The sequence below is a fragment of the Ursus arctos genome, unplaced genomic scaffold (genome assembly GCF_023065955.2).
Source record: "Ursus arctos isolate Adak ecotype North America unplaced genomic scaffold, UrsArc2.0 scaffold_29, whole genome shotgun sequence".
Taxonomy (NCBI): Eukaryota; Metazoa; Chordata; class Mammalia; order Carnivora; family Ursidae; genus Ursus; species Ursus arctos.
This window is the reverse complement of record NW_026622974.1, coordinates 20,099,210-20,114,475: the sequence shown is the minus strand read 5'-3', so window position 1 is coordinate 20,114,475 and position 15,266 is coordinate 20,099,210. Positions and strand designations below refer to the sequence as shown.

Here is a 15,266-nt window from a genome sequence, read left to right as displayed (position 1 = left end):
GTACTATGTTCAATAATAGTGGCGAGAGTGGGCATCCTTGTCGAGTTCCTGATCTTAAGGGAAAGGCTTCCAGCTTTTCCCCATTGAGAATAATATTTGCAGTAGGCTTTTCATAGATGGCTTTTATGAGATTGAGAAATGTACCTGTAGGAATACTACACTCTGAAGGGTTTTAATCAGGAAAGGATGCTGTATTTTGTCAAATGCTTTTTCAGCATCGATTGAGAGGATCATATGGTTCCTGAGTCTTTTCTTGTTGATATGATGTATCACGCTGATTGATTTGCGAATATGGAACCACGCTTGCATCCCAGGTATGAATCCCACTTGATCGTGTTACCTTGGAATTAACTTAACCAGAGACGTAAAGGACCTATATTCTAGAAACTATAAATCACTCTTGAAAGACATTGAGGAAGACATAAAAAGATGGAAAGATATTCCATGCTCATGGATTGGAAGAATTAACATAGTTAAAATGTCCATGCTACCCAGAGCAATCTACACTTTCAATGCTATCCCGATCAAAATACCAAGGACATTTTTCAAAGAACTGGAACAAACAGTCCTTAAATTTGTATGGAAACAGAAAAAGCCCCGAATCTCCAAGGAACTGTTGAAAAGGAAAAACAAAGCTGGGGGCATCACAATGCCGGATTTCGAGCTGTACTACAAAGCTGTGATCACAAAGACAGCATGGTACTGGCACAAAAACAGACACATAGACCAATGGAACAGAATAGAGAGCCCAGAAATGGACCCCCGGCTCTTTGGGCAACTAATATTTGATAAGGCAGGAAAAAACATCCGGTGGGAAAAAGACAGTCTCTTCAATAAATGGTGCTGGGAAAATTGGACAGCTACATGCAAGAGAATGAAACTTGACCACTATCTCACACCATACACAAAAATAAACTCCAAATGGATGAAAGACCTCGATGTGAGACAGGAATCCATCAAAATTCTAGAGGAGAACATAGGCAACAACCTCTACGACATCGGCCAAAGCAACCTTTTTCATGACACATCCCAAAAGGCAAGAGAAACAAAAGATAAAATGAATTTATGGGACTTCATCAAGATTAAAAGTTTCTGCACAGCCAAGGAAACAGTCAGAAAAACTAAGAGGCAGCCCACGGAATGGGAGAATATATTTGCAAATGACACTACAGATAAAGGACTGGTATCCAAGATCTACAAAGAACTTCTCAAACTCAATACACGAGAAACAAATAAATCAAAAAATGGGCAGAAGATATGAACAGACACTTTTCCAATGAAGACATACAAATGGCTAACAGACACATGAAAAAATGTTCAAAATCATTAGCCATCAAGGAAATTCAAATCAAAACCACACTGAGATACCACCTTATGCCAGTTAGAATGGCAAAAATAGACAAGGCAAGAAACAACAATTGTTGGAGAGGATGTGGAGAAAGGGGATCCCTCCTACATTGTTGGTGGGAATGCAAGTTGGTACAGCCACTCTGGAAAACAGTGTGGAGGTCCCTTAAAAAGTTAAAAATTGAGCTACCCTATGATCCAGCCATTGCACTACTGGGTATTTACCCCAAAGATACAGACGTAGTGAAGAGAAGGGCCATATGCACCCCAATGTTCATAGCAGCAATGTCCACAATAGCTAAATTGTGGAAGGAGCCGAGATGCCCTTCAACAGATGACTGGATTAAGAAGTTGTGGTCCATATATACAATGGACTATTACTCAGCTATCAGAAAGAACGAGTTCTCAACATTTGCTACAACATGGACAGCACTGGAGGAGATAATGCTAAGTGAAATAAGTCAAGCAGAGAAAGACAACTATCATATGATTTCTCTCATCTATGGAACATAAGAACTAGGATGATCGGTAGGGGAAGAAAGGGATAAAGAAAGGGGGGGTAATCAGAAGGGGGAATGAAACATGAGAGACTATGGACTATGAGAAACAAACTGAGGACTTCAGAGGGGAGGGGGGTGGGGGAATGGGATAGACCGGTGATGGGTAGTAAGGAGGGCACGTATTGCATGGTGCACTGGGTGTTATACACAACTAATGAATCATCGAGCCTTACATCGGAAACCGGGGATGTACTGTATGGTGACTAACATAATATAATAAAAAATCATTTAAAAAAATAAATAAATAAAATAAAATAAAATAAAATGAAATCTTAGCCCCAAACAAATGGACTTGCTTTTCCCCCTTTTGTTTCCAAATAAATGCTCACTAAGAGCAGTTGCATGGTACTGTTCTTTTTTAAAAAAAATCCAGGTGCATCAAAATGTGCATAAATGCACTTAAGACCCTACAAACCCAGCAACATATAATTATGATAACTATGGACACTTATAAGCTACCCGCAACGAGGACTGAGTATCTCCTACCTTTATGAAGACCTCATTTTATTTTCTTCCTGTAACCAGCCAGCACAGTCAGAAGTAATGACAGGAGTATTTTTTCAGATCTCCTTTTTCAAAATATGTTGTTTATGAAGTTTGTTCAACCAAAGCCCAGTAACTAGTGATATAGTCTATTTGTGACCACCTCCTTGCAGGATCCTATTATTTGCCCAACTCTCACCATCTTCCTCCTGGTAGAGTTGGTTCTGTGTTTTACTAGATTAAACTTCCAGGTCATTTCTGAAAGGAGAAAGGAAAATTCTCTGTACCTCACAGATAGCACAGAATTTCTTGTCTTATAAATTCTATTTACTGTCACAGAGAAATGAATATATGCTGCATGGGGCTTTCTGCAAGGGACTAACTCAGGATTAGAACACCCTGGGGTGCCTGGGTGGCTCAGTCCATTAATCATCTGACTTTGGCTCAGGTCATGATCTCAGGGTCCTTGGATCGAACCCCACATCAGGTTCCATGCTCAGCAGGGAGCCTGCTTGTCCTTCTCTGTATGTCCCTCCCCCCGCTCATGCTGTCTCTCTCAAATAAATAAAATCTCTAAAACAAAATTATAGAAGAGCACCCTGTCTTGGAATTTACATGATCCCTTCACCCAAGCTTGGGCTCATGTCTTGGAATCATTACACCCTCAGACATACTAACTATCACCCCTCCTTTAAGCTTTCAGCTTAGTACAAAAGTTATAGAAACGTATTTACTAGGGTAACTGGGTGGCTCAGTGAATTAAGCATCCATCTCTTGATTTCTGCGCAGGTCATGATCTCAGGATTGTGAGATCAAGCCCCATGTTAGGCTCCACACTCAGTGTGGAGATTCTCTCTTAAGATTCTCTCTTTCCCTCTCCCTCTGCCCCTCCTTGGTCCTCTTTCTCTCTCCCCTCTGAAAAGAAAGGAAAGGGGAAAGGAGGGGAAAGGAAAGGAGAGGAGAGGAGAGGAGAGGAGAGGAGAGGAGAGGAGAGGAGAGGAGAGGGGAGGGGAGGGGAGAGGGAGGGAAGGAGGGAGGGAGGGAGGGAGGGAGGAAGGAAGGAAGGAAGGAAGGAAGGAAGGAAGGAAGGAAGGAAGGAATGCATTTACTGCTATACCCAGGTATAAAACCCAGGTTACTTGGTTTGTAGAAAAGGGAGACTAACCCACATAGTTGTGACTTTCTGCAGTTCCTTTCTTTTACAAAGCAGTTCAAATCACATTTATGTTTTATATCTTTAGATCCTACAGGTCTTGAACTATAAAGCATTGTTTCAAACACAATAATGAGAAAATGTTTTTATTAACTATTTATTCTCCATTTGCTCTTCCATAAAATTTTTCTTAATCTGAAGGATTAGGACAGAAATCATATTCCAAAGATAATTTCTTTTAAAACTCTGTTACGTATTACTTTTTAAAAAATTGTATGATGAGTGTGTACATATGTATTTATATGCTTATACCATACAGTGATATTTAAAGTTGTTTTTATCTAATTTTTAAAAACAGTATATAAAAAAACAATTTGAAAACAACTTACATTATATATCTGGCTTAACATCTCAGGTGAGGAATTAGAACCCATATTTCTCTTTCAGTACCAGGTATGTCAGGATATTTCAGCATCTCCATTTTGCTATTTTAAATATTATCTTGTATGATAAATGATGAAACCTTTCTCTAAGAGTCAATTCCAATTTAAAGAACCCTTTAAGAATGAACCAGAGTTTGTGAATTTGGCTATATGCAGCCAATATAACTGAAAGCTAAAATTTTATGGTTCAAATCATCAGTTTTCATTTCAATTTTATTGTCTATCTTCAAGTTATCTGAAAGAATGGTCATAAGTATGATTTCTGAGTCGAAGTTGCTGCAATTTGAGACCCCGTAAATATAGATGTCATTGTGATGATGGATTTAATGCTATACTGGGTTTGCCTAAACAAGTCTTCCCATAGCAGCTTTTGTCTGACTCCAAGTGATGGATGATGAAACCCAGTTGCTCATGAAACTTTATTGTTCTGTGTGTGTATGTGTGTGTGTCCGTGCATGTATGTGTGTTTTTGACAGAAGTAAACATTCAACAGCCATTTTCAAATATATTATCCTTTGATTTCCATGAATTTCCTGTAACTCTACATAACTAGTCTCTTGGGCACATGTACACCTTGCAGAGGTTCACCAGCTTAACATCTGTATGATGGCTTGCCTCTTTATTTTTCCCCTTGGTGTATCAGAAGAAGTCAAAGAAAGCAGCATGGTTTTAGAATCAAGGATCAAGAAATCCCAGCTTTGGAGCCATTAGCAGTGGTTTTGGACAAGTTGTTTGGTCTGGTCAAGCTTCTGAATCCTGATTATCTCAGATGTTAAGTGGGGATAATAATAATGTTTACAATGTAAACAAGATAATATACAGAACACTCAATATATCTAATATGGGTAAGTAAAGAAAGGATGACTAAGTTTCACCTAGAATATATGGTGGCAATAAATGTCTGGATGAGCTAGATCTCTGCATTTCAACAGACTTCCATTGAATAGTGTATTTTCCATAGTTCCTTAACATTGTTTTTCTTAGCTTAGTGTCATTTAAATAGCTTTTTGCTTTGCCTCAATAGTTTTCTGTTGATGATAATATCTTTTCTATTACATTACTTAGCCCATTGTTTTATCAATACTCTACCAATATTAACCTTAGATCATACAGTCTGTTATTTGGTAAATGTATTTTTTTTTATTCACAACTATGTATAGTTTAAATCTATCTTTAGCCTAGAAAACAAAAATTCTTTTGTATATATGATATATAAATATGACTGTGGGCTTATCCATTTTGTGATCAGAGTTAACAATCAAATTAGAGCAACTAGAATACTGATTACTTCGAAGACAGGAGTATAAAACTGCATACAGAGCATAAAAAGGGAGGAGGGTGGTAAAGCAAGAGACTTACAGGTTAAAAACACTTCCAGAGAAAAGGGTGAGCTTAAGATTATCTAACCTGGAATGAAAGAGAGAAACAAACTTCCAATTTAATAACAATCTGAACAAATAAAACATTATGGATTAGCTGTGTCACCACAAAATACCTATGTTGAAGTCCTAACCCCAAGTACCTTAGAATGTGATTGTATTTGGAGATATGGTCTTTATAGAAGTGCTTATGGTTCAGTGCAATTATATGGGTGGGCCCTAATCAAATATGACTGATGTCCTTACTTGTAGAGGAAGAGACACCAGAAATGTACGCACACACAGAAAAGGCCATGTGAGGATACAGGGAAAAAGCAACCAAGGCAAACGGAAGAGTGGGCTCTCAGGGCAAACCAAACATACTAACACCTTGATCTTGGATTCCCAGCCCTTGATCTGTAGAAAAATAAGTTTTTGTTGTTTGTTTAAGCCTCTCAGTCAGTGGTATTTTGTTATGGTGGACCCAGGAGACTAAAACGCCAAACAAAACCAATCAACCAAACAAAAAAACTAGAATTTACAGAGTGTCTGAATTTTTCTAATCGCTCAAGTTTTCTATTCGACAATCAAGAGATGTGTGGATTGATACACATCTTTACTACTAAACTTACCAATACATTACATTTATGAAGTAAAAAAAAAAATTAAGTAGCCTTGCCCATTTCTCTAATCCCATTTTCCTGCCAACATTCCCACACAGGATTGTGCTCCAGAACCCCCAGGTTTTCTTTCAGTTTACCCAAGTCCCTCCTTCTGCCCTCTGGGGCTTTAGTATATGATGTTCCCTCTGCCTAGCACATTCTTACCTCATTCTGCTGGTCTTCTGATAGACAGCTACTTATTTTTCAGAGTCCATCTCAAATCTTACTTTCTTGAGAATGTGTTCCCTGTCATCTCAGTTTAAATCAGCCCCCAACTCCTTTAAGCATTTTGATGCTTACTGTATGTTATCCTCTCTCTTGAGATTTGAATTACAAAAGATGGCACTAATGGTGTTTTGTCAATCTTGTATCCTTGCATAGACTGTCTTGCTTGACACATAATAATATTGAAAAATACCTGCATGACAAATTAAGAGTAAATGTCTCCTAGATAATAAGAGATGAAGCTGACAGTCAGAAGGAATTCTTTCTGACTCCAAAGTCCATGCTTTTCCTCTTTCTTCTTAAAAATGTATGTATACATATTTTGTATACATATATATTACATTTATATGATTGTTTATATATTAAACAGTTTAGGAAAGGACCAGGAAACAGAAGTAACATAGGTATTTCTAAAATGAAATTCAAGTGAGCAAACAACTTTTATGGTATCAGGTAGCTACAGTGCCTCATTTTCTCTCCCCCCCCCCAATAAAAGATGTGCAATACAGCAGAATAATCTGGAATTCCCAGTGACATTTCTTAAGGCAAATAGGCTTTATGCGTAATTGTGGAACTGCAACTAAATTAAACTGAAAATGCCCACCAATATGTTGAGCTCTGTGGAACTTAATTCTGTAACTAATCTGACTAGGGACTTACTCTCTAAATTCTCATAATGAAATCATTAGCACTCTTTGAAAGTGTGATGTGCTGACCAACCCCATCACAGAATGTTAGGTATACACTTGCAGTGTAATCCATACACGAGCTCCCAATGTCTCTGAACCTCCAAGGGCAGATTTTTAGATTTAGGAATGAAAGGAGGTCCTCTGAGGATGATTTCATCACCACATCACTTTATATATTTCCATGTGCTTTTTGATCCTCCCCTTATTTCTCTGAATAAATGGATATCCTCTATCACTTCCACTTCTGATATCTTCTTGAACTGTTTTGAAGGCAGTCACAATACACCCAAAGATTCTCTGAGGGATTGCCCATGGTAGAAATTAAGGTACCATTATATAAACTGTCTTTAAAACTAATCAGTTGTATTTCAGAATTGTTCTGCTGGTTTACTTTATCCTTTTAATACTTCTGAAAAGTAAAATTTTAAAGACATATTTTATGAGTATTCAGAAATTAAGAATATTATATTTAAAATATTTATATAATTTTTCCAAATATAACATCTAAATGTGTGCTAAATTAACCTAATTTATGAGGTCTTATTAGTGTTCTTTTTCTAAAGTAGATATTTCATCTCAAGGAATTATGACTAAAGTGGCTAATTGCTCATAATGATAAAGATAATAATTAGATATATTGTTCCTGATTAAATTTAAACAGTGATCTTAGTATCTAATAATCTAATGTCAATTATATTAGTATTGAGTATTGTTTTACAGATCCTGAAATATTTAATTAGAACCATTATAGTTAATATAGGATATTAACCATAGCACTGATATTTTTTTTTTTTTAAAGATTTTATTTACTTATGTGACAGAGAGACAGCCAGCGAGAGAGGGAACACAGAAGGGGAGAGGGAGAGGAAGAAGCAGGCTCCCAGCCGAGGAGCAGGATGTGGGACTCGATCCCGAAACGCCGGGATCACGCCCTGAGCCGAAGGCAGACGCTTAACGACTGCGCTACCCAGGCGCCCCCAACCATATCACTGATATTTAATCTCAATCACAAAAACAAAAATATATTTAAAAATCCATTTATCCAGGGGCACCTGGGTGGCTCATTTGGTTAAGCATCTGCCTTTGGCTCAGGTCATGATACCAGGGTCCTGGGATCCAGTCCCGGATCAGGCTTCTTGCTTAGTGGGAGTCTTCTTCTCCCTCTCCCTCTCCCTCTTCCCCTGCCCCTCCTCGTGTTCTCTCTCTCACTCACTCTCTCAAATAAATAAATAAAATATTTAAAAATATGTATATATATATGTATATATATTTTTAAATCCATTTATCTAGTGCAAAGATCTGAAATTTTAGCAGGAAGTGGTCTTTCAGAAGAATCATGGCTCAGGTCATGATCTCAGGGTCGTGAGATCGACCCTGAGTGGGACTCCATGTACTGGAGTCTGCTTGAGATTTTCTCTCTCTCTCTCTCCCTTCACCCATCCCCCTGCTCACACTCTCGCTCTCTCTAAAATAAATAATAAAGTCTTTAAAAAAATTTTGTCAAGGTTCCAAAAGAAAAATCAACTAGCATAATACTTAGTGTAGAACTAGCCAGAAAACAACTCAATTGCATGATATCGTCAGTAGTAAATTTGGAGCTTTTAGCTATTCTTTGCTCAGCTGCCCATAATTGTTAGAAAATCTGACTGTGGCTCAATGAATGCCAACAGTTACTTTGCCAGTAGAAAGCCCCATGGGCAGAGGGATAATCCTATCCTAACATGGAGACCAGGGCCAGTGTGTGGTCACAGTGGAAGTGGCATCTAAGAACCTGGCAGCTTGTGGGCTTCCTGACCATGACAAAGCTGCTGCCGTAGAATCACACTTGTTAAGGGAATAGTTGATGTATTTCTAGGAACACAATTGATGCTATAAACTAAAATGCAAAGCCAATGCCTTAGTTTTATTAAAAATCAAAGATGGACAAATCATAACTCTGCCAATTGAGAGGTCATTTTTTCACTGGGGAGACTAAGCAGTCATATAACAAGAGAAAACACTACATAATTGAATGCAAAAATGAATGGCACACTGTTGGTGGTATTAGATGGTGAAGAGATCATTAAGACTGCAAATATTAGTAACACTTTAGGTAATAAGTGAAGCTTAAGTAAGCTCTTAATTATGAGCAGAATTTAAATGGATAGAAGAGAACGTTGGCAGGTGGAAGGAACAATGCTGTCTAAATATAACAGAAAATTCCTGTTGTGGAGCTGTCAGAGATAGATAAATAAGAGCCTAAATTGGAGGGGTGGGTGCTTGAATTCCAGATGAAAATTTTTAGACTTAATTTTTTTGGCAGTGATTTACCATCCAAAGCTTTAAATTGAGGAGTTTAACTTAATTTTTTCAAAGATGTGATCAGGAGTGGAAGCTGGGAGCAATTCCATGTACCCTGCGGAAACTACCTGAATAAATATTATAAGAACCAAATCCACCTTCATCAACAGAAATATCCCCTATTTATTTAATCCCTTTTAAAATCAATTTTTAGAGGGAATTAATACATTTCTTATAAGCTAGGTGCATATAAAATACCCCTAGATATCAGGGGTAATTTGATTGGATAAATAATTGTGTATTGACATCAAATATACAAATTGATGTCTGTCTTTTATTTCTGTTTGTGAGACTAGACAGCTTAGGGGTTTAAATCCTCCTTATAGTTATTTTGAATTTATAGTAATTTATTTTATGGCTGATTAAGTAAATTAATGATGTTTTCAATGTGAGTATGATAAGCAGTTAAGGAGAATGCACACATGTTCAGGTTCTATGGTAAGGTTTAATCACTGCCAATTAAAAATGCTTTCTTAAATATAAGATAGAAATCAGTAATTTCTAAACCATGACTTTTATAATGCTCAAGAATAATCAGAAAGTTAGTGTCCAACATAATGAAATTTTACTATTTGCTGCCTTTTTGATTGTTTATTTATAAGATTGGCCTATTCCATGTATTCCCTCTAGTCTTTGCTAAGACATGTGAAAGCTTAGAAATTGTTGCTGTACGATAATAGGCATGCAAATAATAAAACAGTAGGTCACCCACATCTCTATTGTGTTCAGCATAGTTATTTGACCTTTCCTGGCATCTACCCTGAATACTTAAACATAATGAATAGAATATATGGCACACTAAACTTTTCTTTCAAGTTCTAATTAGTGGAGAGTTGTTAATGATTACTATTATGTGACTACAAATGACAGATATGAGCAATCACTACAAGTTTGGGAGAAGAACAGTTAAAGGTAGTTCAAACACCAGGAGTCTTGAATAGAGTTCTCTATATATTTATAATTATGCAAAAAAAATTATTCTATTCATTTGACCTTTAAAGCACCCTGTGTGCTGATTTTAGAGAAAGCATTAAAAAGCCTTGATGGAAAAATTTCACACTGCATGGTGTGCTAGGCAAACTGTATCATCAGCAAATGCTAAACAATAATGCTGTAAGACTGTTTTCTTACGTTCAGTCAATTCCTGTTAGATTCAATCGGACACAATCAGAATAGCATTGCCTCCACTCTAATGAGCCTAAGGGGAAAGATATGACTGCTGTTAAAAAGTGTGTCTCTTGAATAAAATAACAATCCTGCTAGATGAAATATTAGAATTGCATTTTCGGCAAAGAAAACATGATGGTCTGCATTGTTATAATGGAGGTGTACTTACTTTCATCTTTCTTCAGCTTAGCTGCCAGCTCTCTGGAATATGTGTATGAGAAAAGATAATATGCCATCCTTGTATTCATTTACAGTGGGTAATTTATTTCAGAAATGATAATAGCTTTGAAAACAAGAATAACCCAATGCAGAATTTTAAGTATGAAAGAAAAATTCCCATACTTATCCAAAGGTGAAGGCCTACAGAATTAGTACATAGATAATAGTGTTCTTGATGGTGAAGCAGTTTACCCTCTGTGACAGTGACTAGAAATTATATAACAATAATAAAAAGCCATAATAAATTTTAGAGAAAAGCCTCAAATGTGATATTATAAATAATTGATCTCCTACTATGATATATGAATCTTTCTCTAATACTTTGAGTTCTTCTGTTTATTTATTCAGATCAGAGGTCATAGCAAGTCTGTAGCTGAAAGTTGATAATCAAAGCCAATTGCCTGATCCATTACTATTCATGGAATACCTTTTTAAGGAACTAAATTCCATGTGGCTTACACTAATTAAGAGAGACATGTCTTGAGATTTTAACAAAATCTATTATCAGGTCCAGATCCAATTAAAGAATCAAATTCCATACTCAGTTAACATTAATACTGCTTCACTGATGTGATTATATGATAATATAAAAGATCTTCCTAAACATCAGGTCAAATAATTATCTCTGGACTCTCAGCACTGTAGGTACCAAAATCTGTATTAGTCAGGACATTACCAGGAAAAGACCCAGCAGAAGATATATATTAAGAGATTTATTTTAAGAAATTGGCTTGTGTGATTGTGGGGTCTGACTGGATAAGTACAAAGTCTGAGGGGCAGGCCTGCAGACTGGAAATCTCTGGGTGGGACCTAATGCTGCAAACCACAGGTGGAATTTCTTCTTCAAGGAACCTTCAGCTTTGCTCTTTAAAGCCTTCCAATTTATTGGATAAAGTCTACTCACATTATGGAGGATAATCTCCTTTACTTAAAGTCAGCTGCTTGTAGATGTTAACCGTATCTACAAAATACCTTCCCAGCAACACTAGATTAGTGTTTGAATGACGGGAGACTATAGTCTATAGCGACGTTGCCACATAAAACTAACCATCACAGACAGTAAATTGAGAACAATTTTTGAAGAAAATGAATATATAAATATTGAGAAAGCTTGGGGCGCCTGGGTGGCTCAGTCGTTAAGTGTCTGCCTTCGGCTCAGGGCATGATCCCGGAGTCCTGGGATCGAGTCCCACATCAGGCTCCTCCGCTGGGAGCCTGCTTCTTCCTCTCCCACTCCCCCTGCTTGTGTTCCCACTCTCGCTGGCTGCCTCTCTCTCTGTCAAATAAATAAATAAAATCTTTAAAATAAATAAATAAATAAATAAATAAATAAATAAATAAATATTGAGAAAGCTTATATACTGCATGTTAACTTCTAGTAATTTTATTAAGTAAATTGTTGTATGTATTAAGATGTATGAAATAGCCATATATTGTAGTTTTACAGAAAAGGATGAAAAAACCGAAAAAGATGCCCAAATACCCAATGGTTGGACATTTTAGAAATAAAGTACAAACATACAAACAATTGCCGTACATTTATTAAAATTAATAGTGTGGAATAATATTAACACACATAGATGTTTTAGTATATTATTAAATTAACAAAAAAGGCATACTCTGAGTTTATATATTACATTCTCAACTTTGGGAAACATTTTATCATGATATGAAAGTTTTAAATTGCAATACAATAATAATAGTTCCTTCTGGTAAAGATTGCAGGTTATTGTGCTTTTCCTTTTTTATATTTTCAGCATTTTATAAAATATTTTCTAATAAACATAATTAGAAAGAATAAAGTACATGCTATCTTCAAAAGAAAAATGCTGTCATTCATTAAGCACCTATTTTATTTCACACAGTGTCTTGTAAAACTGATCATTATTCAACACATACTATAGTGTTTGCCACATACAAGGCCCTGTTGTAGGTTTGAGGATACAGGAGTAACATAACAAATGCCTCTCTTTCCACATGCTGTTGACATTGTAGTGAATGAACTATAATCTCAGTAGAGAATAACATGTTCCACATGCTCAAAGTAGAGAAGCTTAAAGATCTGATATTGAACTGAGCTCTCATTCTCTGCTATAGGCAGACAAAGCCTTTAAAACTCTACTTTATTCATTTCCCTTCCAGCTTTCACCATTTCTCAAAATCTCACATCTGTGATATCTATTATTCTTCCCTCTTCCTACAGTAATCATCTTAATCACACATGGGCCAATTTCCAAATATTTCTACTCTGCATTTGTGTGTAGTCTGTACTGCAAAACTTAGAACCATTGTGTATTAATATGTACTGTATGTCACATTTTCTCATTTTTATTTTCTAGTCAGATCCATAAGAATAAAACCACAGTTGAATATGGACTAAGTGCAGATATTTAAATGAAGAAAAAAAGAGAAAATGTTTTCATTAGAATAAAATATTCTAATTTATAATGTAAATACATAAATACATATTTTAGATACAAAATTTAATGGAATAAATTTCAAACATCTTAGTGGCTTTAATTCAGTGATTCATGAATTACACAGTATTCAATCTAGCAGATAGAAAGGAGCTCTGAAGAGCTATGCAAGGCAAGGGATTTTATAGGCAAAAGGGAATAGAGACAGGAAATTATACCAGGCAAAAATAAAAAAAAGTTTATTTACCTTTTTTATAGGGGATGGCAGAGAATTATCAGGCAGATTACCTAATTAATGTTAATCAGGTGTTTCCTGATTGGTTGGTTTAAAGTTCCATTTCTGAGTGCCCTGAAACTGTAATTAAGTCTTGGTTTGGTGACGTGGGGGCTTAGCATAAATGAACCCATTTTGGGTCTGTTGTCTTCAAAAATTAGATGTCAGATAAATTATAATGAGTTTATGTTGCTTCTGTAGTCAGGAAAAAAAACAATAGAGAGTATGTATATATCTATATCTATATCTATATCTATATATTTAAGTTACCTTTTCAGTTGTTATAACCAAAGGCCAAATAAATATGTTTGATAGTTTAATGGGTTTCATTTGCTTAATGAAATATGGGAAAAGAGTTCATTAACAGAGAATTAGTGAATAATTATTATTGCTATTTTGGTATCACAAAGCAGTACAAATTGTTTTTCCAAACATTAAAATTTAAAGATTGATTGGAGTAAAAGTAGTTGTGCTTTTTATTTTTATCATTTAATGAATAACTTCCTAGAAGCTGTATCCTCCCTAAGATATTTTTAAGAGCTTAATTGTAAGAAGTAATTAACCCAGAAAGCTTCTAGTTTGCTTCTAAATACAGAATCCAAGAATATCAAATGAGTTCTAAAAATGTTCAACACATTTTTTCTCCCAAGTTCTTAATATACAGAACAGCATTACCTTTTCAAAAACTTTCCAAACTTTCTTTATCAAAGCATTAATATTGTCTCCATGGCTATACCTGGTCTTAGCTTTATTAAATTTGTATCATGATATAGATAGAAGGAGGACGCGAAAAAATCTCCAACTACTTCTCTAAGAAAAATATGCACATTCATCATACACATGATTTATTTCATTGTTCCTGTCCTTTACTCACTACAAAAGTGCCTTATTGTGTGTATATTTGTGTGTGTGTATGTATTCAAATATCTAGAACAGACTTTCTGGGGTCATGAAAACTTTACTGAAACGACCGTATGCTGGGCTATGCAGCCTAAGTGAATAAATTTCAAGAATTAGAAGCAAACAGAGAATATTCTTTGAATAAGCTTGCTTGAGCTTTTATAATATTTTATAATACAAAAATAACCAGAAATCCCTGTACAGTTCTGAGTAATTCTTGGACCAACAACAACAAAAAAAAAATCGCAAAAGAAATTAGAAAATAGTTTGAATACATGATGAGAAGGAACTTTTTGTATATACTAAATTTATTCTTAGAAAGAAGTTTATACTCTTGAGATCATGTATTAAACACCCTAGAAGCAGGAGAGTAATAAATTAAGCCTAAAGAAAGTGAAAAGAAGAAAATCATAAAAATAAGAGCAGAAGTAAATGGAGTAGAAAACAAACCTAGAATGACAACTATCAGCAGTGCCGAAAGTGTGTTCTTTGAAATGTACTACTCCCTACCAAGATTGATCTGAAAAACAAATAAAATGAGAAAAGGCACAAATGGCCAATATCACAAGAAAGACAGATATCATTAGAGTCCCAACATCAATTATATTTTATTGGCAATAATATTTGGCATAAATATATTTATGCAACTATTTTTGATAAATAAAATATTTTATGCCAATAATCTTGAAAATTCTGATTAAATGAAAATGTTTCAGGAAAAAAGCACAATTTAATAAAATGGACATAATACACATTATGATAATGCATTGATGAAATACATTGCATCCATACTTAATACCTTCCTCAAAGAAAACTCCAAGCTCAAGTGACTGTACTAGTGAATTCTACCACATATTGAAAGGTACATATAATGTCAATATTACATAAACTTTCTGAAATAATATAAGAACAGCATAATCTTGATACCGAAATTTTATGAGAACAGTACAAGCCAGGAAGTTTGAAGGCACTCTGTTTAACATATATATCCTTAAAAATATAGAATAGTGAATCCTGTGTTACATAAAA

General features: G+C 35.4%; 1 protein-coding gene across 1 annotated transcript in view; it reads left to right on the top strand.

Moving 5' to 3' along the window:
* The window catches only part of EYS (eyes shut homolog), a 1,472,707-nt gene that overhangs the window by 918,057 nt on the left and 539,384 nt on the right, over positions 1-15,266 (top strand).